Source organism: Lepeophtheirus salmonis, chromosome 6 (assembly GCF_016086655.4).
Source record: "Lepeophtheirus salmonis chromosome 6, UVic_Lsal_1.4, whole genome shotgun sequence".
NCBI classification, from domain to species: Eukaryota; Metazoa; Arthropoda; class Copepoda; order Siphonostomatoida; family Caligidae; genus Lepeophtheirus; species Lepeophtheirus salmonis.
Window position 1 is genome coordinate 21,337,089 of NC_052136.2, and position 27,787 is coordinate 21,364,875.

Genomic DNA, 27,787 nt, shown 5'->3' on the forward strand with positions numbered 1-27,787 from the left:
AGTAATTAATATGAAAAATGCTGCAATTAAATAATGCACTCGGCGACGAAAAAATTGTATCTTGTACAGTCATTGCAACTTTTACACAACATATACAAAATATTTTTTTCTTTAATACTTCATTAAACAATTATTTTAATAGCAAATTACATTTTTTTATTATAAAAATTATTCATTGTCAATATTTGTTCAAAATTTACAAATAAATAATTTTTTAGGCACTAGCCTCCCCCTAATGTGTATATATATGCATATTTATCTCTAAATTGAATACTCAGCCCACTTGATTATCACTTGTTATTTATATAGGGTTGTTTTTACCTTCTAAATAATATGTTAATGAAAATGTATTTTTATACATACAATGACTAGGATCTTATCATATAATGAAGACTGCACCTATGTATGTAAGAGCGGCCTAGCTGCCAAATTAAGGGTTTTAATCAAGTCACAGTCAAAGACCAAAACATCTCGTTTTTTTTTTTAAATTTATAAAAAGGGTTTATTAAGGCAAAAAGTGTATATGATGATCGCATTGTAGAACATTTCATAGTAAGTACCTTTGGCTTCCCCATCAATGTTATATAAGTTATGTACAAATTACAAAAACGAGTTAAAGGTTTTTTAATGAAGAATTTATTATATATACTTGCGATAATTAAAGAATGTGATGATAGAGATTATTTTAGATGTTTAATATATGGTTTATTTTTTATTTATTGATGAAATTACTAATTGATAAGACGTATAATATAAAGTTTACTTTTGTGAATACATAATCCAATGAGTAAAAAAAAGATTGTACTTTGTACAATTATTATAAGTAGCAGAACGGTCTATGCTAAATTAATTGTTATGTTTCAATCATATACAATGAATTTACTTAAAACCCTTAGGGTAAACTAATCATTTTGTTCAACGTATTAATACATATTTACATATCATTGCATACTTTTAATCTCCATGTTGGCATTCCTGGTTGATATCACATCATCATTTTTACATCTTAAATTTGTTTACAAAAATATTTATTATTACTTAACAGGCAAAAAGTATTCAATTATATCATGTTGTATTGAATCATATTCATATTTATATGTTATGTACAAGTTGTAACGTGTATAATAAGATTGTAAAGTTACAACTTTTATAACTCTTTACGTCTTAATGAGTAATAACATCAGTCATTTTAATTAACAACTATTAATTAATGCTATCAATTCAATGTTCACAAATTAAAATTACTTGGTTATGATGGGTATTTATGAGTTTTATGATTCTGGGGATATGAACTTTATAATATGTCATACAATATTCATAATTAATTAGTAGTTAAAATAGTCCATAATTACACCATTAATTTATTGAGCATCTATAGAGTATTCAATTATTTTTATATCATCATCACATGTCTATACTAATTTCTTCATAAAAATATTTTTGGGTTGCAACTTGGGGAATTTGTTTTTACAAATCCCAAGTTGAACATGACATATATTCATAAATGAAATCTCGGATTCATTGCCGATCTATTTATATATGAAGTTACTTTTTTGTTTCTTCTTTTTTTTCATATCAGTAAAAGTAAATTTTTAGGTCAATTTCACAGCCCTATTTGCTATTAACTTTATTGTCTTGTAAGTTGGTATATATATATATTATGCTTACAATTACACCGTATTTAAAAGAATGAGGATTTTCAATCTAAATTCATCAAAAAAATCATAATATATCCCTTTAAAAGTATTTTATTTCATATGATCTAAATTATTCCATATTTTCAGAGATGAAAAAAGGAGGTGACATAGAGTAGTAACTTTTGGGTAGAAGAATTGTCCATCATGATGCAACAAAAAGACAATTTGCTATATTTTAGATGTATTGGACTCAAAATGTTGACGTCCGGTTTTGTCCTAAATCTTAAACGAGTCCGAGTAAAAAAAAAAAAAAAATGTCACATGGAAATGTACTTGGCTATATGACGTCATTTTAGATATCAAGATATCAAGGACACAATATTCAGTTCTACAATTGACACACTGAGGAACTTTATGTACTATAAAACTAGTGAAGGATACCTTCTAGAGGGCTCTCTTAATTTTGTGAATTTTTCAAAGACTGATTGATTATTTAAAGTCCTATTTTAAGTACCAATACGATCCTAGTGACTATTTTGTACCTTTTTAAAGCCAAATGCTCAAAATTATCATCATTGGTCAAATGGTATTCTCCCTTCTGTCCTCTCAAGCCTTGCCTTCGAAATAAAGTGCATCAATTATTATTAAAAATCGGCAAGAAAAAAATAATCGCCTGAGTTTAGGCTTCATCGAGCCAACTAAATCAACCTCGCAACCTTTCCTCCAAAAATAAACAGAAAATAAGGTAGTTAGCTTATTTTTCCCAACTCTGGAATTATTATTCAATAATGGTCGGGCATTGTTCACAACTTAGCAAGAGCTAATTCATTGTCAACAAATCAACGTTCCTAACATTGCTAAGGGAAAAAGAAGCAGAGAAATTGACAGCCGATACCAAAATACAGTGTAAATTGGTATGTTTGTGAAGAAACGCCGTGAGTATTATTGACTTAATAAATTCTTGAGGGAGAATCATAGGCCATATCCCATTTGGTGCCTGTCAAATTTCATGTCGTCTACAACTTTTATAATGTTTTATCAGAAGTCTTATTCGAAATATGGCAATTGGTCGCCTTTGAGTACTAGCATTAAAGAGGCTGATCATTTAATCATGAAAATGGTGTCTTTTAGAAGGCCCTTCAAACTATGGACTTTTTTCAAGGACCAATCAAAAAGACTGACTGAACGGGCCGATTTTAGGTACCATACTAAGGAATAATACAACCCTATGGTATACAGAATAAGTCCATACTTACCACACAAAAGAAACCACGAAGCAAGGTAAATTCTATTTTTTTAATAATACGCCATGATTTGGAATTGCAAATAGTAATAACAAGAAAAATAAGAAAAAATAATAATAATTCGTATTCCATTTACGTACATATTTCTGCTGCCTCCCTTATGCTCTTTGTTTCTATCTTCCTCTTCCTTTATTTAACTTCTTCTTCTCAAATGGGAGCGGAAAAATCGAATACATACATATATTATACATTTTTTTAAGAGTATGGAATAACTTAATTAAACCGAATACTGAGTGAAGAGGAGGGTTTTTATTTTATTTTTACCTGTACATAATTTGTTATGAGAAGGTGTTTGAAAACTCCCTTCACTCTCATACATAGATATAGATATATGATGTACAAGTTGCAACTTGTATAGCAGATTGTACGAATTGCAACTTTGAAGCAGATTGTATATTGTACAAGTTGCAATTTCTAGAGTCTTATTTAATCACAACGTGAGTCCTTTTATTCATTTATACCATTATAGAATTTTGATCTATTAAAATACATATTTAATACAGTTTTACGTGTAATATAACAAGTTGTTACTTTATTGTATCTCGCAACCTTTCATCGGAAAAGAAACATAGAAAAATGCACACAATCAGCTGGTAGTTAGCTTATTCAACTATTCCATGATTGTTGGGAGTTGTTGGCAGTCCTTGACGGAGCTCATTCGTCTTCAGCTGGTCAGCATTCAAAATACTGATACCATGGGGGGACAGAAGAAGAAACAGTAGACAAAGTTATACAGCTGACAACAAAATACAGTGTAAATTAGTATTTCAGCAAAGTAACGCCCTGATATATGTAGACAGTTGTACTTTATACTCTACCACATGATATTCATAATTAATTAGTACTTATCGAAAAAATAATCAGGAATTTCATCACTAATATATATAAAACCAACTATGGAATATTTAATTGTTGCCTTTTCTTCATCACAAATAGTAATCCAAATTCATAATTTAAAGCCTTTGCTTCTTTCAACTTGTACAATCTGTTTATACAAGTTGCAACTTGGACATGGTATATTCTAAATACATATAAATATAGTATTATTATGTATGTCAGCCTGTAAAATTGCTTCTGAATTGTCTCGGTTATTGTTTTGTCTGACAAAAAAAGAATTAGATATTTATTTTAATATGACAAACTCCACTTCAACGTATCACTATTGCCAGTCAAATTATGATATAACCATTTTTTTGTTCTTAATTTATGGATATCTTTTTTGGGCGTGCATGCAAAAAAAAAAGACTAATAATAATAATATTCGCGAAATGCGTAATACACTATGTGTACGTTCATATAATATTCATATTTGTGTTGGATTCGAGTTATAGCTATCGAGTTCGAGTACTTGTAAGATCAAATATATTTTTATTAAATTTATAAAATCTAAATTCAATAATTAAATCGTCTATTTGACCTGACTTCAATAAGGCAGTCAATTACTATTATATATCAAATTCCGTACCGAAGTGAACACATTGTTTGTCATATTTTACCAAAAGGCCGTAGATGGGAGACCTTTGATCTATAACAGCAAAATACGAAAGCCAAAAATAATATTTTTGTGTCAATAAAATTAAGAAAGCAGCAAAACTAGGTGATAATTATACATGATCGTTGTTTACTTACCTGAGGACAGTGGTGCCACCTTGTATTTATTAGTAATTTGTATACTTATTTGTTTATTACAACAATTTAGTTAATCTCCACCATATAGTGGGGTTTGATAAAAATACTAAAATAAAAAATCCCAGTCAAAAATTTAACAACGAAATCTATATTGAGTTATTTAATTAACTTAACGTAGAAACAAAAATTAACGATTCATAGAATTTTTTAAAAATCTCCTGAAAAATTTTAAGTCGAAAAAAAAACCGGGGGTTCTTTGTTTTGAGAGATGAAGGGGAAGTTTCAAAGGATAAAAAACTTTAATTTATAGAAATAATATTTGTAGGAAGAGTTGAAGGGGTAATTTAAAAAAATTACAGACCTTAGTAAACTTGATTTTTTTTTTCAAGTTTGTGTAATACTCGAATCCAACCCTAATATATATACAATATACATTGTCCATATCTTCTCTGTTTTTGTCTTTTTTGGATTTTTCTCTTTTCTTTATGCTTCAAGGCTTTAAAAAATAAAGTTATAAATACTTATATATATAGATATATTTGTAATTCTATGTACGTTGTTTAGTGGTTAGAACAATCATCCCTCGTTTTTTTTGTTTTTGTTTTTTTGCACGGTTTACATTGGTTTTTGTACCTTCTTCATCAAACCAAAACAACAAATAGATATCGTATTGGCTATTCTATATAAATAGTACATGTATGTAGGGTCTTCAATGACGTAACAAATTGATTTGTAACATATCGTAGTTAAGAGAAATAAATATTTTAATTGTAAAAGTAAGTTAATTTGAGAGACATACATGATCTTTGCAAATATAATGGTTCATTAATTGTTCATACACATTGGATTATATATGGTGATGTCATGTTGGAGACACATACTTTTATGTTTTTATTAAATAAAATCCATTAATTTTTAATACTGTTATGTGAAACTTACTCAAATTGTTTTTTATAAAATTTTATCATACTCCTCCGTCTGAAATGCAACACTTTTTGAAATTAAAAAGAAATATTTATTTATAAAAATATCATCAAATTTCGAAAATTTTATTGTTAGTTACAATCAAGAGATATCTTATTTACATTCTCAATCAAAATAGCCACCTTTTGCCTTCATGACAAGTTACAGGTTGGAGCGGAAATTTGCACAGTATTTCTTGACAAAGCTCGACACTAAGTCGCTCAAGCGGTGATGATGGTGGCTTTCAGTTGGGCATTGGTTGTATAATGGACTCCTGAAAGCTTCTCCTTAAGGTCCCTAAAAACCAAAGTCCATGGGGGAACAGTTGGGGATGTTGGGAGGCTAACAGTCTTGTTTTTGAGATTGTTGAGGAGGATTTTGCACCGGGTCACACCCTTTACTCAATCCAAAGGTTTCAAACCCTGACAAGGAGTTTTCTTGTAGGTATTAAGGGTGAAGTCTTCCTCCATCGATCGCTGTATGTTGATTTAGCTGCTGTCAAATTTATGAACAAGACCATTGACGGTCACAATGCCTCTTTTCCTTCAATGGTGCCTTTAATTACCTTAACCAAATCTTTGTGTCATCCGAATAAACTGCAATAGTTATAATAAATGGGCTTGATTGTTTATCCCGCCCCTTAAGATGGCCGAAATTGTCAATGCATTATGTCTCGTCAAAAGCTCTATGTATCATTTTCACGTGACATCAGAATAATTAAGGCGGGCAATTTTGGTGGCTTAAACTATTAAGCTACATAACAACTGAAGCCTTTTTTTTTGTATTGATATTAAGGAAAATAGTAAATAGTAAGTTATTGGATGTCAAAATATAACGAACCAATAAAATTACTTAAAGTCTATCTAAATTTTATTTCTCTTTCACCTAGTTTTAATATATAATATATTTTACCCTAAAAAGTATTAAAAATATGTTATTCCATCGGTTTACAATCATTTTCCGTGTTGTAGATTTAAATAAACAATTAGAATGGAAAGATTAAGATATTTTTCTTATTATCCTACATTTATTGTCCATAATCAATCAAAAAAATACAAAATTGTACAAATATCGCCATTTAAGGCATATTATTTTTATTTCATTCAAAAATCAGTGTTTATCATATGCATAAAGTAGTGTTCAATGTTAGTGCAACGTTTTTTTTTAAATTTATAATGCCATGTGATGAAGTTTTATTGGAGATTTATCCTTTGTATGTTGTAAAAATATCAACTTTGAGCCCTCAAATAGTATTTCCTTCAATTATAATGCAATATAGGACGTCTATAGAAGAAACAAGCAAATGATTGACAATGATACAATTTGAATAAACACTTAATAACGCCACCCCTTTTCTTGACTTTTTATGACATTTTATATGTGTCCATAATATATATTTTATTTGAAGTCTGTGTTCACTGATATAGGTGTTATGTATGTACGTAATGTGAAATTATCTTTAAAGTCTATGACTCATAAAAAGGAATATAAAACAGGCTTAATGACTAGTCAAAATAGCTATTAATTTAGCCAAACATAATAACAATAACTGCTTATTCTTTATGTATATTATCTATCGACTATGTGGTCAAATGGTTGGTATATTTTTTTATGGGTGAAACTATGAGTTTTCAATGAAAATAAGGTTATAAAGATATAGTACAAGTTACAAATTCTACACAACTACTTTGATAAAAAAGGGAGCGTTAATTTCGAATTCAATTCTTGTTTGAATCTCAAACTTATTTTCTTATTATGTTGGTACGCATGTCCGCAACTTATGTGGACTATCATTAGCACTCATTTTGAGTTGTTAGTTTGTTTTAAACAGATAAAAACATTATACCTATTTTGATGTGCCCCTTGTATCTGTCAATAACAAACTAGCAACGCAAACGTTGTAGACATGTGTACCAACCTAATAAGAAAATTAATTTGAGAATTGAAATCGATTTTTTTTGTACTAGAAGATTGTACAAGTTACAATTTATAATATTTAATTTATTATTACAACATCCGTTTAATTACGAACTATTCATTGATACTATCATTTAATTTTGATTGATTAAAATAAGAGATCACAAAATCGGTCATTATAAGGAATAACTATTAATTGATGTTATCATTTCATTTTGATCTGTTAAAATTACATGGTTACTAGTAGTGGTATCCTTATATATTTTATGCCTTCCAGTCCGGTCTAGTCTCAGGACTAGTCCTATTTGTCATTGGGGTCGGTCCTAAGGACTGAAAGTACTACTATAACTGATTTAAAATGAGAGTACATTAAGTTCAGTGACCTCATCAAGAACCAACATTAGTTTTTAGCTCTGAGATGCAGGACTAAACTTGATCGGAATAACGACTGACACAAACCTAGTTACTAGGTGGGCATTTGAACATTATTATGAGTCCCAGAAAACTTATATTTTAGTACTTTTTATTAATATACTCAAAAACTACACCATTAATATATTGTTTAATAGAATCATAGAATATTCAATTATTTCATAATCCTCCTATACCAATAAGTGGTATTCTTTCATTTAAAAAAAAAAAATTAACTTGTATATTTTGTTTGTACAAGTTACACAATATATATGTATAGATATATATGAATTTATGTACTAGATATAGATATATCTATATCTAGTACATAAATTCATTGCCCTCAAATTTTAAAAAAATATTTTTTTTTTAACATAAATATCATCATATTATAATATGCAATTGTTTCATCAATTAACGTAGAATTAATACGTCACTAATTATAATTATTCATAATTACTTCTTTATAAATATACAATAGCTTTTTTTCTCAATTAAAGTATGAATTTGACTTGGGTAACCTTTTGCCCTTCGCTTTTGTTATTATGTATGTATATACAGGCAGGGGTGTCTATAGTGGGAGTGTTTGGAGTGCTTGTAGCCCCCCCCCCCAAATATCCAAATTTTCGTAAAAAATTAATCCTGTAAAATTTAATATATGAAATTGTTTTCCAAATTATTTAATTTTTTTGGTGAATAGCTGTAGATTTTTGAAAATTTCCAAAAATATTTAATATTATTATTTTTTTTTTAATTCCAGAAACCAAGCCTTTCCCAAACTATAGTCCTGTGAACGCCACCCCTAATATATGAATACATCTTCAATGCTAAAATTTAACATTTGTATATATGTTTAGATATAAATTGAATTTTAACTCATGTTAATACATACATATTTACCATTTTACATATAATATCAAATTATGTTTACACCATCTGTGACTTTAAATCATTAATAAAGAATGGTAAAAAAATAAATGTGTACGTATGAACAAATATATTTCACATTTATGCAAAAAAACAAACAAAAAAAACATTTAATTAAAAATTATAGCTTTATACTTTTTCTTGATGTATGTAGTATAAACTCTTTCTTATTTGTTTTCATTGAACCAAATGTTTGTCAAATATCGCGCCAACTCTTATATTTGTATTTACATGTATGTTGTGTAGAAGTTAGGAATTGGTATTAGTTGTGACTTATATAAACAAACTGTACAAGTAGCAAGTAAAAAGGAGATCAATAATTTTAAGTGAAGGATTAACAGTGCTTAAGATGATAATAATGCTCTAATTGAATATTATTCAGTGGATTATCTGTATATTACTAATGCCATTTTGGACTATTTTAATACACATTACTAATAATATATATGTATATGGTACTTTATAATGTTCAAATGACCGGTGTTATATTACTCATTAATGCATAATAACAATGTAGTTATAATAGATCAAAATCAAATGATAAATCACAATGTGACCAAAAAATAAAATCCCTTCAACCTTACTCTCTAGCGAAATTAATGAATATAATGGATTAATTATATAGCTATCAATGTACAAATAAATAGTTGGAAATTGGAATGTTTAATATTGTTTTTAATCAATACATTTTAAGGCAAAGGAATTGCAACTTGTACAAATTGCTAATATAAGTTGAGTTGGAGTATTTTGAATGAAAAATTTAGTGTATTTTATGTAATAATAATGCAATGATTAAATTTCCACAAGATATTTTATATATTATACGGTATGTAAATATATTTTTATTAATTAATTGATGAGACGTTTTCTGTGGCACATTCTATAATTATCCAAGGGTATACAGTTCTATAATTCATAAACATTTAATAAATATATAGTTTTATTTAATCAAAATGAAATGGTAATACGAATTATTAGTTTACCATGTACCATTTAAAAGTATCTTTGTCACATATCAGTGTTATATAACTTGTGTACAAGTTGACATTAGTATTTAAAGCCAATTGTACAAGTTGCAATAACCCAAAATAAGTACTTTGTAATTATGTATTGAAATGGTATTATATGTCCAATGTATTTTTAGGATTTTATTAATGAAAATTACAAATTAATAAAAAGTATCTTGTGGTCCATTAAATAATCTAAAGTATTCATTTCTTTTAAATATGTTATATACGATAAATAAGTCATTTTAATAGATTAGAATTAAAAAATAATCTAAATTAATATTTGGTAATTAAAAAGACTGATTTGGTTATAAAATATAGCGTAATGAGATGTATAATTTCTAATTTGTACAATCTGTTTATACTAGTTACAACTTGTACAGAAATGATTATTGCCCTTGAATTTATTTTCATTTTTAGGAGTGTATTGTTACATTGAGCAGGGCTCAGTATGACTATTTTTAAAGTTCTAAGCCTTTGTTGTTGTTGTTGTTTTTACGAAGCATCATATTTTTTGGCATGCTGATGATTATATATACCATATATATATATATATGAATGTATGTAAATTATATTATTTGCAAACTTTGGTAATAAAGGAAAGGACTTCTTTGTTAAAGAAATAAACATTAAAAAATTCGCATAATTATTGTATTGAACATGGAGTTAGAGTTAAATTAAAAGTTTCCGCTTTGAGTGAAAAAGAGACTGCAGGATTTTGCAGAGCTCCATACTTACATTATACATATGCGAATTGTACAAACATACACTCTATTCTTTCTTTAAAAACTATAATTTAAAGACCAATAAAATTAATGTCTTTATATGTTCTAAATTAGAGGTGTACATAAATATATATATATACCTCACCAAACAAAGGAGATTCGGGTGTCTGAGGGTAAAAAAGGGAGAAAATAAAAATTAAAATAGGAAGACTATTAGGTGTATTTGATTCTTCATGGTTTTGAGATTAAATATTTTTGAAACATGTGATTGGATGATCATAATATTAAAGCGGTTCTTTTCATACTATTCCTCAAATGAGGTAGGGACTTGAATAAGAGGCTTGAGAGTTTGCCCTGGCTTTTGTCTGTATTACGAAGAACTTTTTGAACAAATTGTATCTGAATAAAAATATTTCTTAAATGATACTTCAATTTGAAAAATAATAAACATTTAGTTGAAGATTTGATACTTGATTTGAGCTCAAAATCAAAGACTCGAGACTTGATGGGTCTCGATAATATCTTGCAGTCTAAAACTTGAGACTTGATGGGATTCAATAATATTTTTAACACATTTTACAAACATATACATTACTATTTTATTAGGGGAGCAAAACTTAATTTGAGCTATAACATATAGTTGATAATCGATTTGCAGCTATGGTCTGTTTTTTAAAGATTTGAGTTGAACTTGAAGGATAAAACTTGAGACTATGTTAAAATTTTCTAGCTGGCTCTTTAGCGAACTTTTATAAGGGTGGAATTTGCTCTAAAATAGTTAGTTGTTAATCAATTTGGATTGGAGTCTGTATTTTAAGGATTTAAGACTTGACTTGAGCTTAAAATCAAAGACTCCAAACTGATATTGAGCTACAAGACTAAGACTTAACATCATTTTTAAACACGTTAAATATAAAATACTTTACAAAGTACATTTTATAGAAAAGTATGTACTGGACTCAAGAAATATCATAAGACTAAAACCAACAAATAAATAGTTATGGGAATGAAATGACCTCTAAAGAAAATTAAGAACTCCAATTAGTTATGCACTTGTGACCAAAAACTCTTAATACCAAAACTTTCTACTAGACTTGGACTTGTAATGTAGGGACTTTCTCCCACCTCTGCTATTTCCTTCAATACATTGAATGATTCCAAATTGCATTAAAATTCCAAATAATTGTGTAATAGTGCCTTGTAGTAATTATATTAATTGGATCGTAAAACATCTTAATTTCACCCCCCCCCCCTTGACTTTCATTTATCCCATGTGCAAAAAAATAATAATGAGGGGAAAAAAACACTAATATTCACATTAAAAAGGTAAAAGATAGATAAAAAAAGTAGATTTTCTTATAATCTTTTTTTTTTCTTCTTCACTTTGTCTTAGTTTGCTTCTTGGACTACCAATTTCAAAGTAACCAACTTCGAGTTCTTCTTTTTTTAAATAAGAAAATAAATAAATAATAATATTTTTATGACGTAACGGTGAATTGACTTTACTCTCTCAAAATGTATATTTATAGAGAGAAGTAAAACTCATAATTATATTATGAGTTAATTTAGACTAGGAGGGGGGGGGGAGCAATTTAAGTGCATTCTTTCATTAAATATAAATGGGAATACTTGGTCATCTATAGTGTATAGGTGTATGCAAGTATAACATACCTTAAGAAGGTTTACCGATTAAAAAAGAAAAAAAAACGGTTGGTGAGTGTGCTCTGTTCATTATTTGATAGGTCGTGGGTGTGTTACCATCTCCCTCTAAAAGAAGAACTCTTGCCTGTCATGGATATAAATTGATTTAACAATGCATAATAAAATAAGTTTACTCATATGAATTTAAATATAGATAAAAGATTTTTCCCGCACTAATAGTAAGTAGTTCCTCTCTTTATTGTAGTAATTCATTTTATCTCCCCCCTACCCAAAAAATAATCAGTATATCAAGGAGCTGAAATTACCAATGGTTATAATTCAGTAATATCGTATGTCTCGCTCTAGCCTTCTTCTTGGGATCTTACACAAGTCCAATCTCTAAATATAGCTTAATAAAAGGAATACTCTATTCATGGAAAACGTACTCTTGTTTTCTCTATCTTCTTTTGACTAACTTCAGGCTATTTTTCTATTTGTATGTAAAGTAGTTATGAAATGAAAGTGGAGATTGCATTTGAACAATCGTCTAGTGAATTACAGAAGTTTTACTTTTAAATATCTTTAAGGTTTCATATCTTAAAGTATAGTAGTACTTGACAGATCCGTAATTATTTTTTCTGCATGCAAACTAGTTTTATAAGAATTTTAGAAATAACTTTTTTAAAGTTTTTCATTTTTTTTTTACTAACTTAAATTGTGGAATATAAAACTATCAAGAGGCTCAAAATACTAGTCAAATGTATTTTAAAATTTCTAAAAAAACATATTTGGTGCGAAAAAACCAATTATAGAACTGTAATTAGTTTGTTCCGTATATTTATTTATTGACTGGTGATATTATTCTGGTAACATCAAATAAATAAATTAACCAAAAAAAATCCATTTCTTAAGATATCCATAACAAAATTGTGATACGTTTAAAAAATAATCATTAGTTCGTAAATAAAAAAGGAAATATTTCCAAGATTGTGTATTGCATATTTGATTATTTCATACTATTATGACTATATATAAAACTTCAATGTATTGCAAAGAAAATTATACAATTAACTAGCTCAACAAAGTATGTACAGTCAAACCTGTATTATTCCTCCAGCCAAGAAAAACTGAAAAAGTGACGGCTTAGTACAGATGAACTCTTGAATATTTTGTAACTACTATAAGTTTGAAAACTTGAGATAGCAGCTTTTTGCTAAGACACACATAAAACAGGTGACTGTTAAACCAGGTTTGACTGTATGTATCACCCACATAACTAAGAACTTGAACTCTTCCTTAAGCCTTGCAGACAGGAGATATTTTATATATATATATATAGTATGCAATCAGTCATAAATATGCATAGGTGAGACAGAATTATTATTTAAAGTATATATAGTTATACTGGAGGGTTTTTAACGTTGTAGGTGTGAAGAGGAAGAATAGATAATTACTTCGAAATATCTTTGATTATGTTGTATGTACACAATTTGCAACAACAAAAAAATTAGATGCAGCATTTTAAGTGATGACTTTATTATGTAACTTGTGATGAGGATAATACAACTCTTGAACATTTTTATGATGGTTGAAATTTATTAATTGATGGTTAGCTAAAAATATAATTCATCTGTCCACAGTTATATAACTTCAAGATACATAATAAATGTGTAATTTTAATTAATCCAAATGAAATGATTAATTAATAGTTGTTAATTACAACAACTAATAATATAATAAGTAAACAAGGCATTATAAGACGTATAAATTATAACTTGTACAATCTGTTTATACAAGTTAGAACTTGTACACAACTTATACATAATATATGGTGAGTAAACACAAAAACAATCTTGAACAAAAATTAAAGAAAGGATAAATTTCCAATTAATATTTTTAGATTATAAAATATGCAATAGACTATCTCTATATTTCATAGAGATATTGTTCCAAATATTATAGACTTTGTATGCAAGTTCCTGGGACGAGTTGGGGTACTTTAGAATCTTAACTGCAGTTTAAATCTTTTATTTGGTTTATGAAACTGAATTTGGGCCCGATATATGTATATAATCATCTATAAAGTGTGTTCAGTGACATCCTAATGGAAGAAGACGCTATTTTAGGAGTTCAGCGTTAATATTTTTACATTTTAAATGGACAAATCTCCAATAAATCTTGGTTGACCTCCATCAAATGGCTTTAAGAATAAAAAAAAAGACTTAACATCTGCATTGAATACTACTTGATGCCAATGATAAACACTTATATTAGAATTAAATCTAAGTAATAAATACTAAGAATGCCTATATTTGTACAATTAATGTGTTCTTGTTTTTGTTTTGTTTTTCAAATTGGGACAAGAGAAGTAAGATAATTGGAGAAAAATATTGTTATTTTTTACATTTCTATAGTTAATTTTTATCTACAATATGAAAATAGATAACGATATGAGAATATAATAACATATTTGTACATTATTTTGCAAGTTCTTTTATTTGTTGGTCCCATTTTGACATCCATAGGAGTACTATTTTCCTAAATATGAACGAAATAAGGGTTTTCACTATTATTTAACTTGGTTGTATAGGCCCACAAACTGGCAGGCAACAACAATGCTGACGTATCGTGAAAAGGTTCTATACTCTATTTTGATAATAATCATTCTAGCTTGGTTTTGTGTTGAGGGACCACATAAATATTATACATATATTTATTGAGGTAAGGAGAGGAAGGGTGAAACATCATTTCTTACAACTGTTGTACATTATTTGTATGTATTGAGTTTTTTTCTTCTTCTTTCTTCTCCTCCATTTCGTTTTCATCTTCGTCTTGACTGAGTCAGGAATAAGAAAGCTCTTTTCTCTCTCCTTCTATTAATCCCCCTTTTGTGTAAATATATATGTAATGTGTTTCCCTCAGAGAATAATGAAGAAGGAATTATTATTATTCACAAAAATTTAATTATATTTTGATCACTTGAGGTGGTTTGTTCTGTCCCTTGTTTGAAGATATCAACATGTGAGTTCCCTCTATGTATTTTATCTCTCTCCTGATATCCCATCATACATGGATATTAAGATGTTTCTAAAAACTAAAATGTTAATATTATGCATCTCTCTTTTATTTTTCTATTTTTTTAATAAGCTTTTTATACACATATGAATTTTCTACTTCTTCTCTAAAACAAGGATAACCCATTCTAAGCTTAACTTGAGCTTACATTTTAACTATAACTTGTGCGGAGGAAGTACTAAAATGTCATTAACAGGTAAAAAGCACTTATTATCGGACAAGTCAGTAAGAATTCTTAGTCCTTCGTCTGTCTTTTAATTGATTAAATAGATGATAATAAATTTTCCATTGTATTTTTGGAGCAATTTCACAAAATGGAAGACTTGTTGTAGGACCACCATTACAATTGATGTTAATAATAAAATCAACATCATTTCTTTATCGCACTGTAAAGAATATTGGGAACTGTTAAAACAGCTATTCAGGGAATGTTTAATCACTCAGACATGATAAGGATTAGACATACGACATTTTTATACGACAAGTTTCAATATATTTACTAAAAGATTCAGTAGTTAAGACTAAGTAATATTTGTGAAATAGTCAAACTTTAACCTCAAGTCGTGCACATGGGTTATCCTTATAATTGTAAAAAAAAGTCGTTCCTAAAGAAGGAAATACACTTAAAGTACATGAACTTCAAAAACAATTCCTAGGTCAGATGTAGTAAATGTAATACTACCTATAATGTTCACTTATACTTAATCAGTGCAATTCTTAAAGGAACATTAAAATGAGTGGTATACTTTATAGTTGCGACTTCAATAGTGTTTTTTATTTAATTTTCTAAAGCTGTTACTTTTTGAAGAGAGAAAAGCAATTTCAAGAAAATTTCTGATAATATCATTTCTAGAATCCGAGTGGAATTTGTGTTTATTTCCTTAATTTCACAGTTGCTTGAAGCTAATCTAATGAAACGTCATGACAACAAAGCTGCTTTTCAATTATTTTTTTAAATTGTCAGGATGCCCCAGTTAATGTTCGATATCTTTTTTGAACATGCCTGTAAGTACTATTTTTTCCAATCATAGTTATTATTGTTCTAGAGCAGTAATTCCTTATCTGTCCAGGGGTCCGTGAAGTTATAAATAAATTTATTTTCTACAAAAAAAGGTTATCAAAAATTGTTTTTTTAAAAATTACTTGAAGCAAAAATATACCGCCTGTGGAAAAGTTGAAAATTACTATTCTTTAAGGGGAAATTCATATTTTTGTAACTAATTTCAAATAGAAAAATATAAGGGGTATGCATGTCTGATATTTAAAGGGAAAAGTTATTTTATATGCCTCGGGACACCCTAATGTAACTATAAATATACTTGCATGTATAAAACGAGAAGAAGCAGCAAGATCGTAATCATGATCGTTTAGAATCTTGTTGTTTCTTATCAAAACAAACCTTTACGTCGGTACTTGGTTGTGCATAGCTTCATAGTTATCATAATAAATATTATTATTTATAGAGGTGTATTTTTCTGGAGTATGATTTTTACTTCTTCATTTTTGCAAAAAAAAATAATAACATAATATCTTTAAAACAAAGGCATGCTGTTTCTTCATCTTTCCTTTTAATTGTCTACATACAGACATAATATGTTGTACGAGTATGATTTCTATCTCTGTATTTCTTTACAAATTTAGTAGTGATGAAATCATCCTCAATAACTCATATAAAATGTTTGTTTGTTATTGCATCTTTATGAAGAGATTTCCTATAGAAATCCTTGTCTGATATGAACATAATAATCATGTGTGTGGGCTTTAGAGAAATACATAAATAGAGCAAGTCGTTACCTCTATGGTATCACACAAGCTTTCCGTAAAAATGGAACAAAAACAGGCTTAAAATCATCTGGTAGATACCCAAATAAGTCAATCATACCAACTGTTATTATTCTCTTTGATATATATATATATATACAACGAGGAATGAACAAGAAATTGTATCCCTGTCATTTTGTAAACGGAGCATAAGTGTAGTATAACTTTTCGTTTATTTATTAAAAATAATAAATTATGAAGTAGCCATGACGTATCAAGTGAGACAAAGGAATCGACAACTGACAATAACACAGCAATTTTGTGTTAGCAAAGTAACCTCGTGAACTCCGTCAATATGCACGCATGATTATGCAACGTATCAGCTAACAAAAGGTTCATAAAATGACGTCAGATATATTTGTTTTTCTTACATTAATAACACTATGCAACAGCATTTTCGCCCACCGAATAAAAACCACATTTATTATTCTTAATTAAGCCATCGAGCACAAAAGACGACCATAAAATTCTTATATGTTTGGCATTTCAAGCCTTTTTTATCATGCTTTTTTTAGTATAATTTCGATTCAAGGCCCTCTTTTAAAATTAAATAATTATATTAACAGAAGTTCCTGGTTATAATAATTTAAAAAAATATTGCAGCATTCGAAAGATTTTAAAAAGTTATCTTGAAGTGTAAGTTCCTACAAAATGTGTTTAATTATACAAAATCCATTAAAAAGATAAAAAAAACTTATACATATTACAACTTCAAAAAATTTCTTGTAAAAAAAAAGCTGGATTTTGATTGAGTTTTTATAGGAGATAGTCAGACATGTTCCGTAGTCAAAATCATATCTAAATAAAAGATAAATTCAATTACCGTTTTAACTACATCAGTACCCCTGTACCCCAATGGAACCGGTAATTGGAACGACCCCACAAAAGATGGTTTATCATTGATCTCATTTAAAATTCAGCTTAAACCAATTTTTTCGATTAATATTTGATAAAATCATGGCAGTTGGATCTACATATATTCTAAACATCTGTTTATAACAACGTCATATTAAGTTAATTATTTCATACTTGTACAATTGGGTCAATAATACGGAGCCAATGAAACATCGATTCACGACATGACTATTTTTTGGTCCACAGTCTGAAATTTAGATATTCATGGAAATATCCCTCGTCAAGAAAAGTTCGCTTTTTAACTAATCGAGTCTCAAGACATAGATATATTAAATACCCTAGAATTACATGTACACTCATGCATTAAATATTAGAATGAACTATCCAAGCGTTTTTCCCAAAGGATATCTATTTTTATGGTATATTATCATCATACAATGAAGAAGAAGTCAAAAGAAAATATCCTCCCTTCCTTTGGAATTCCTTTATAAAAGTCTTATAAAATTATTTTCTTAAAATAAGAAGGTAGAAGAGGCGCGTGTATGAGTTGTGTTAGGAGCTTTCTCAAAACACAAGTTATATATAAATACATATATGTACAATCCCCCCCCCTTCAACTCTTCGTCCTGTTTTCCACCATTTAATATGTTTCCTTTTAAGAAAAAGAAGAATATTATACATATAATATATATATCCATCCAATTATTTCTTCCCCTTATTCGTCTTACATACTCCTTTCCATCTTTATATTTCCTCTTCTTATTCTTTTGGACCCCCCCTTGCTTCTTCTTCATCCTTCCTTCCTTTGGAAATGAGTGTACATAGTGTATAGATTATAATATTATGTAAATGTTTTAACACTTTGCTCCTCTTAGAAATCATTTTTCTCTTTCTCTTCTGTTCGTATACTACATGCGTACAGGGTGTTTAAAAAGTCTTGGAATGTTATTAAAATGAAGATTAAAGAGGTTTGGAAGACTTTTTTTCTGCAAACACTCAGATCAAACTATTATGTGGGATAGTAAGGTCAGCTTTTTAGGTCAGACTCTCAAATTAAAAGATGAATTACTCTAAGTTTAAAAGTGGAAAATAAATCCATGTTCTTGAATAGCAAAAAACAGCCTTACACACAAATACTTCGAACCATTATGAGTCTTACAAACAAACTAAGCAAATTATAAATCTTAAAAAAATGAATATTTATTCTTTTTTGAATGTATGAACATAAAAAAATGAAAAAATTTGCTATACTAAATAACGCCTTGCCCGAGAAAATTTGAAAAGTCACCTTACTATTTGAACACATTTCGTATATGTTTATTAAATGTTAATTAGATCCATACACACAACGAAAAAATAAAGGTTAAGCTTTACTCGTATTTTTCTTTAAATGGGCATCAGTCTCGCTCTAACATACAATCAAACAGGTAGTAGTGGGCATGGGTTTTTGGGCATTTATATTTTTTCAAATTGAGTAGAAATTGGTAATGGATCTTTGGACATGGGTATTTTTTTTAATTTAAAAAAAAAAGGTGGCAATGCTTTTGAAAAAATTATAAAACCAAAAAATCGAATAACAATGATTTGGTAAGGATTTTTTTCTTCAGAGTCCTATTGATATGTCTGCCACCTTTTACTTCATTTTTCTTTATTAGTAGCCATTAATCGTTCATTAAAAAGTAATAATACTTAGTTATTGTTGAGTGATGAATATATTCCCCGGAAAAGGGGGAGCCAAGATGTCATTGCCTCCCCTTTTGCACAACAATATCAATGTAAAATGTTTAATTATATTGCAATCAACATAATTGGAGTAGGAGAAGATCATTTTTAGATGGGAAATAAATTTTGCTCGAATATTTATAACTAGGGATATTTTTAAATATTAAAAAGGACCTACTATTTCCTAAATGGAACATATTAATTATCCAAATACTACTAATTTTACCTCATATTTGCCCTTCCGTATCTCTTTTACTTTTGATCAATAAAATATATTGTTGGTCACATAATCACAGAAAAGAAAATACGCGAAATTGCTCGTCTATGATGATAGATATAATATGTCAAATATCCCCTGTGTATGAATTAGTACTCACCAATAAATCAATATACATTTAATTACCCGCCAAGGAGTAAATACCCGCAGCAACGTGCCCGTTTTTACTAATAATATATGTATTAAATCTGGGTACGAATATTAACTGGACCCATCCCTAAATTAGGCAGTAGTTGTGTTACTCCTTTGAACAAAGAGTTTTTATAACTTAATTAGAATATGTTTATATTACTTACGTACGTATTAAAAAAATAAACAAAATTGCATTTATATATTTCAAGTTTGGCCATAGGGATTTGCTCAAATGAGTTACTTCAACCAATTAAAATCATTATTATAATAAAAGTATTAATTAGTCTATAAATATGTGTGTGTGTTGTTTTTAATGCTACTTTGAGTTTATTGTACATATATTGTAAATACATTAACACACGTAGACTAAAACAAACTCGTCCTCTTTGGAATAATTTATTTATAAATCACTTTTCAATTCAATTTCTAGGTATGATATTTGTGTTTTCATTATATAAATTTCTATTGAATACATATTTCTTATGATTATGAATGATAAATTCTAAGCGCTTTGGATATGTAAAATTGGTATTTAATTTCATTAAATTATTTGCGAGCAGCTATAATGTGAAGTAAATAAACTGAGGCCTCACAGTTATACAGTTGCCTGTCTTTTGATTCAAAGATACAGTCAAACTTTAATTTATTAATATAGATTTTTGACTATTTTTACTATAACTATACATATTTGAACTTTATAGTGTACTACAGAATAAATGTCTATCAATTTTGTAATTTTCATTTTAAAAGGTTAGTAATTAAATCATTAATATGTCGAATATATTTTTTATTGCCAACATAAACAATAAGTTCATACAAATTACAACATGTAAAAAATTATAAAATATACACAACATATACATATACAGTGTTGGGTACTAAAACCTTGAACTCTCGTGCCTCTTGGTCGTCATGAACCTTGTCAGAATGTGGCATGACGTGGAGGACAACCCCAAGTCAGCCTTCACGTCCCTCATGATGGTACAAGTAGCTATTGATATGTCATTGGAGAGGGCGATTCATCCATTTGGTGGAGTCCTTCTTGATCTTTTTCTCCAAGGTGGACAGGAATTCTAAATCCTTCTTTAATTTTTACACTCCACTTCCTGCTTTCCTTTAGAGGTCTTCTCTATTATTCTTCATCTTGGACACCTCATAACCCAGACTCTTTGAGCACTTCACAATGTCTATAATCCTTGCCACGTCTCATTAGGATCTTGAAGACTTGAAATGCTCTACTTTTTGACTTTTGCTCAGTCATGTTGACGAGAGGACGAAATATTTAGTATTGCTTGCTTATGCACCAATAATGTCTTAACCAGGATGTCATAAAATATTCAAAATATTCACGAAACCTTCTTATATTAATGAGAAAATTAACATTAACTTAGAGCCCACGTTTTGGTATACAACCCTGTATAGCATATATATGGAAAAAGGGGGCAAAGTATGTTTTTCTATTGGAAAGTATTAAACTTTCCTCCCCCCCCCCTTTAAGAAAAGGAAAGCAAGTAAAAGAGGGATTTGGAGGGATCTTCTTCTTCTTCTAATATCCATTTATATATATATATTTTTTTTAAAGAAATGTACATACACATCTATCCCTGTATTTATATGAGTATAAGAAAATAAAGTCTTATTTTTGAAAGAAATAAACTTTTCTTTTCTTTTTCCTTACTTTTTTTCCTTGTCTTCTTTTTTATAGCTATTCATTTCCCTCTGCACAAATCCTTGTAACATATAGAAAGAAAAAGAAACGTATATATACATATATGTATAATATATATTATCTATCTACTTCTTATTAAGGTATTTACGTAGAACTTATATAGAAAGACATAAGAAATTGAATCAAATTTTTCTTTATATCATGCCAAAAGGGATGCTTTGAATTTTCTTATATTAATGATTTATGTTGTAATATGTCGTGTACGCAACGTATAAGGGCATTGGAACCAAAAAATGAAATGTATAAGGATAAATTATGAGGTTAGAGAACAATGTCTGAGGAGAATAATGAAATTATATTTTCAATTAAACGTTCATAATTCAATTGACTGATGTATTAATAATTAAAAAGGCGTTAAAGGTCGACCACCACGCCAACCTGGGGTTAGTCAAAACCCAGTTGGGGTAGTACATGTCTCTATTCCGTTTGTTCTGTAATGCCGTACCTTAAATAGCCCAAATATTCAAGCAATTTTGGATTAAAATGATAAGTATTAACCTTGTGAATGTTTTATACGTCGAATAGACGTATAAAAACAAATATTATGGGTGATTTTTTGTAAAATATATTTTTTTGAACCAATTTCCGAGTTCCAAAGAATTCAAATTACTAAATTCGAAATGAAGAACTTAGATCTTATGCTAGGTTGAAGAGAGACTTAATCTATGCAAAACATTAATTATGCATAATAATGGTTACATTACAAATATAAATTGTTAGTTGTATGTACTTTTTATCATTTATAAATTAATTTATTTTTGTACACCCAAATCTTACCTTATTTAAAAAAAAACCTTATACTTGTATTAGTCTAAAAATGATTCAATATTTGTGGTATTCTGAGCTAATCAAATTTTTGTTCACAGAAGTAAGCAATTAAAAAATAAAGGAATAGAAAAAAAAATCTTTTTTTTTTAATTGCTTACTTTTGTGAACACCTAATCTATGTAAACATGTGGTAAATGAACACAACAACAAATCTTGAACAGAAATCGATAAAAAAATACTTCAATTTTTCCTGCTTATATACTTTCAGCTCCATCATTTGCAGACATATTTGGGTCTATTAGAGGCCTTGTATTCAAATATCTGGGATGGTTTGTACTATCCAAAAATTGTGAGCTAGACTTTCAATTTCTTTTTCAACTTATGAGACTGCATTCCACCCCGATATGACCCTTTTAAATAACAACTATAAATCAACAAATTTGCAAAAGTTATAATCATTGTTTGATATTTTAAGTGCAATTTACAGCATCTCCAAGGGATTGTTTAAGAAAACCCTTGTTGATAGAAATTCACGATAACTTTATGAAAAATAATTCTTGCATTATATGTAACCTATAAATATACGTATATCCTGAATCTCTTAACAGATGTGTTTTTAAAAAGGGACAATACAAAATAAACAAAAAAATATTTTTCCATTGTTACGATAGATCCAATGAAAAATTCCGTTAAATGATGCTATGTATTGTCATTGTTATATACAGAGGGAGAAAGAGTCCACTGAGGATTGATTGACCAATGAATGAGTCGTTTGCTATGTGTGTGTCTGTGGGACCAAAAATATATCGTATCGTGGTTGTTCATAGATCTACAAACTATATGTATGTATCTAGAAAAAAAGAGTAAAATAACAGCATGAAGTGGGGGAAAGAAGTTGGTGTCTGATCACACGGGGTGTTGAGTAGAATAATGCAATTTTGTATTACTTATATTAAATTATGCATTTAAAATTCGCACACCATGTGGTTTTTTATGTAATGCCATGATTTTTTCCTCTCATTTTATGGCAACTACGACTCTTTCTCTTTCTCTCTTGAAAACATGACACATTCAATTAAAACTAGTGTTGGATTCGAGTTATAACTATCGAGTTCGAGTAATATAATATTGAGTTGAGTGTAGCAGCATCGAGTACGGCTAAAGGGTTCAAAGACAATCAACCGAAAATATTTTTGCAGAATGAAATTTCGCCGATGGACAATTTGTAAAACGGACATTTTGCTGAAGGAAAATTATCTGAAAGAAAATTTACCGAACGGACCTTTTCCCGAAAGATCATATGATACACTTGGCCTAAAAAGGATATTTAATTTAATTATGTATACGATTGTTTATTGTAATAAATTTAAAGTGATAGTATGACATTAGAAATATACTGTTTTGAATTTTGATATATTTCCACATTGGCCCCATGCTTTAAGATGTGAGCAGCTCGCAAATCATTTTCTTATGGGTTTTATTTCACAAAAATATAAATCAAACATAGATAACATCTGAAAAAATTAATTAAGAGGGAATACGTCTTTACCATAAGTTCTAACAAAATTTATAAAAGGTATATCTTTCAGATTTTCATATTAGTATTATAAAAGTTATCGGAAAATACGAAATGGAGGCAAATGTATAATCTATTGAAAATATTAATGTATTTTTCCCAAAAATGGCTTGAGAAAGGAGGAAATAATGCTGATAGATGAGAGTATACCATTTTAGTACTGCCATTAGCGCACCTAGAATTTTCTCTTTGCCTTCATTGTTCTGGAAAATATTGAAACTTGGATAATAAAATATGCTAAAAGTATTAGTCAAAACAAATAATATATTAGTTGAATGTCTTTTTTGGCATTCAATCGTGTGTTTTATCTATAACTTTAATTCTTTTCAATAACTATACAAACTCATAAAAAATAACATCTTTGAAAAACTTTAAGACCGATCATTCAGGATATACAATATATTTAGATCCCTCCAATTGATTTTCGAGCTTCTCACATCTTAAAGCATGAGAAAAAATCCAAGAACATATCCCAATTAAAATAAGTATATTTTTGATTAGCTCTAAAGGATAGATTGACGAACAGGAATAATAAGGGCAAGAACAGTGAACTTCCATAAAGTTGGCCACCATACGTACGACATTTAACCAAATTAAATTATTACAAAAAGTGTCGAATAAATGATATCAATCCATGAGTATTTTCCAATATGAATAATCCATCATATCGAATGATAATTAATTGATAACGGAGAAGTGATTAACGTTTCTTCCATTAAAATTGGTGTCGTGTTTCTATATCATTTAATTTATTTAAAGTACAACAACGGTAGAGATTCGAACGACTGAGTTGTGTAAATATAATGATCATTAAAAAATATACCTATATATTTAATATTTTTTACAAACGAACAATCATTAATTTATATATCTAGCATATGAATTAATTATACTATTTTTTAAATTGAATTAAAACAAACAATTGTATAATGTTTATTTATAACAATAAATGTAATACAATTTTTCAGCCAAATGTCCCAAATGATCCTTTGCGAATTATATATTCGTCGAAATGTAATTCAACCGAAAGTATGCCTCAGCGAGTAAAGAAATCAAGTAAAAAAAAATTTTTTTTAATTGAATGGATATCAATTCAACATTTAAGCCTTCCTCAATAATTGCCAGTGAAATATTATTAATGAAATAATGTAAGTAGTTTATAAAAATATGTAATTCCATATTAGTAAATTATATAAGGAAGTTCTACATATTTATGTTTTCCAACACAAAGCATGAATTAAATTAATTTAGGTTTATCTGTAGTTATGAATATTAACGTTTGAACATATTGGTTGAATTTTCTCCTTTTCATATGGGATTTTTATGTTTTGTCTATTTTCTTACTAAATACAAAAGTACACAATGTTTATCATGCTCTGGAAGTGAGGGATTTAACTTGAGAAATATTTTACATAAAATACAAAGCTATTTTTCCAAATGCGAAAAGCTTTTGTATATATGACAAAAAAGTTTATCTACAAAGATTTTTTTTTTTTTCCCACGTCCCAAGTAAATTTACTATACTGCAGGATTTATATGATACCCTTTAACCCCCCTCCCCTTCCCTACTGACTAAAGCTTTGGCAACATTTTTGTGCTACAATATTAATTATTATTTTTTGACAAATTTGACTGTTTAAAACAAACAATCTGTCAAACATAGTAACGGCCCTGGACCCTCTTGCTCGCCCTATTGTACGGCTTGTTCAAACAAGTTTGATTAAAAATTCTCGGATATTTCAAGGTTTGATAAGTCAGGATGAAGTTCCCAAATAATTTTTCTAGGGAAGTTGAATAATTCTCACAAAATTGTCTATTTGATATTTTATCCTCAAAATCATAGTGCTCGAGTTACAAGATTAATTCTCAAGAATTTCAAAATCGATTTTAGTAGTCTTTTTTACTGCTGGATTGGAAATTTTGTTCCAGACTCAAAAGTCTTCTAATTGTATTAGTATTTGAATTAATTATTTTTTATTTGCACCACCATTGACCATAACTATCAATACTCCTTAATCAATAAAAAAGGTATTTCTGCTAGAAGTAGCTTATTTCCTTTGGCATATACGATATATGATTCATAATTGTAGTCAACAAAATTTCAATTTTTCTACCTTCGGATTGAGTTGGTGTGTTCTTGATTGATTTTAGCTCTTGAAAAATGAAAAAATCCTTGATAATCTAGAATTTATGGTTTTTGATTTTTTTTAAATATTACGCTACAAAATTTACATAATTAGGAGTTACTTGTTGCCTTGAAAGACAGAAATAAAAGATAAAAGGAATCAAATATAGTTTGTAAGTGTACATTTTCAAATTTTAAAAATATATTAATTATTTTATTTAATGTTTTTGAATTGGAGAAAATGCCTCATAAGTTCAAGAATATTACGAAAAATACAATTTTTGTTTAGAAGTCTAATAATTTATCATTTTTGGTCACAATTAGAACAATTAAAGTTTGTCATAATGTTAAGAATATTTCATTATTCAAAAGTTATGAAGTTTTTGTTGCTTCAAGTCTTATTTATTTTATATAACATGTTGCTGTCCGTAGAACATAGAAAACAGATTTTTGGATCTATAAAGGCTATTTTCATATCTTTTGATGTAAAAGCAATCAGAAACACATTATTTAACTCCAAAGGCCAGAATTTGTTGACTAATGTAGGTACAGTAATCAGTACACTTGCATCAAAAAATATCAATTAATTGCTATCAATTTTTTACAAAATGTATCATCTGGAAAAATAATTTTAAGAGTGATATTAGTCTTTAATATAGGACTTAAAAACTATCTCGTCTAGTTCTGTCTCGTCCTCCTATTGGTTCTTGAAAGAGTTATCGCATTTTAAAGTACCATCTACAAGGCATCATTTTTACTAATATCATGAGTAAAGTCCATCCGTTTACCAACAAAATAAGTTTAAATATTTTGTCAACACGTGAACTTAAAAATATGTATGATAGCGTCAGATTTATAGACCCCTCATGAAAATTTAGGACGGGACCAGACAGGACATCAAAAATTGTGTACCAATATATCCCTATCAAAAAACTTTTTCCAAACATTCGAGACATTACTTGTAAAGTCGAGTTTTTTAGAGTTTGTGTAATACTCTATTGTCCAACACAAATATTTACCTATTTTGAGGGAAATTCATACAAAATATTTCTCTACACCCTGTGTTTATTCCTCACTGAACAATGAACACACACACACAAAATATCTTCAAATTTGTTCATAAATATTTCAGACTTGTTTGACGTTTTTATAGTTGTTTTATTTTTTTACCCCGTTCTATGTATGTTCAGCTCGCATGTATTATTCAATTATCTACAAATGTATTCTCAGTTATTCAAGTTTTTTATTTTTTTTAATAGTTGAAGCACGATGAACCCATATAGAGAAATGTCAGCTTTGAAGAAAATTATAAGTTATGAGATCAATGTATTTTTTTGTACGATTATTGCATTGATGGAAATAATTATGCTTATAATAACAAAAAAACGAGCTGAATGTAATAATATCCTTTTCACCATCTGGATATTATATTCTAATTTTCTTAAAATGTCTAATGTATGCTAACATATTAGGCAAATATTTAAAGAAATTAACAATCTACTAATAATTTTCCAGGATCCCAATTTCTTGAAAATTGGGATCCAAG

General features: G+C 28.4%; 1 long non-coding RNA gene across 1 annotated transcript in view; it reads left to right on the forward strand.

Moving 5' to 3' along the window:
* The first annotated feature begins 1,784 nt into the window (after positions 1 to 1,784).
* Positions 1,785 to 27,787, forward strand: part of LOC139905736 (uncharacterized) — a 36,300-nt gene continuing 10,297 nt past the window's right edge. The window contains exon 1 of the long non-coding RNA XR_011780763.1: positions 1,785 to 2,918. This is a non-coding gene — a long non-coding RNA (uncharacterized lncRNA). The remainder of the gene's footprint in view (positions 2,919 to 27,787) is intronic.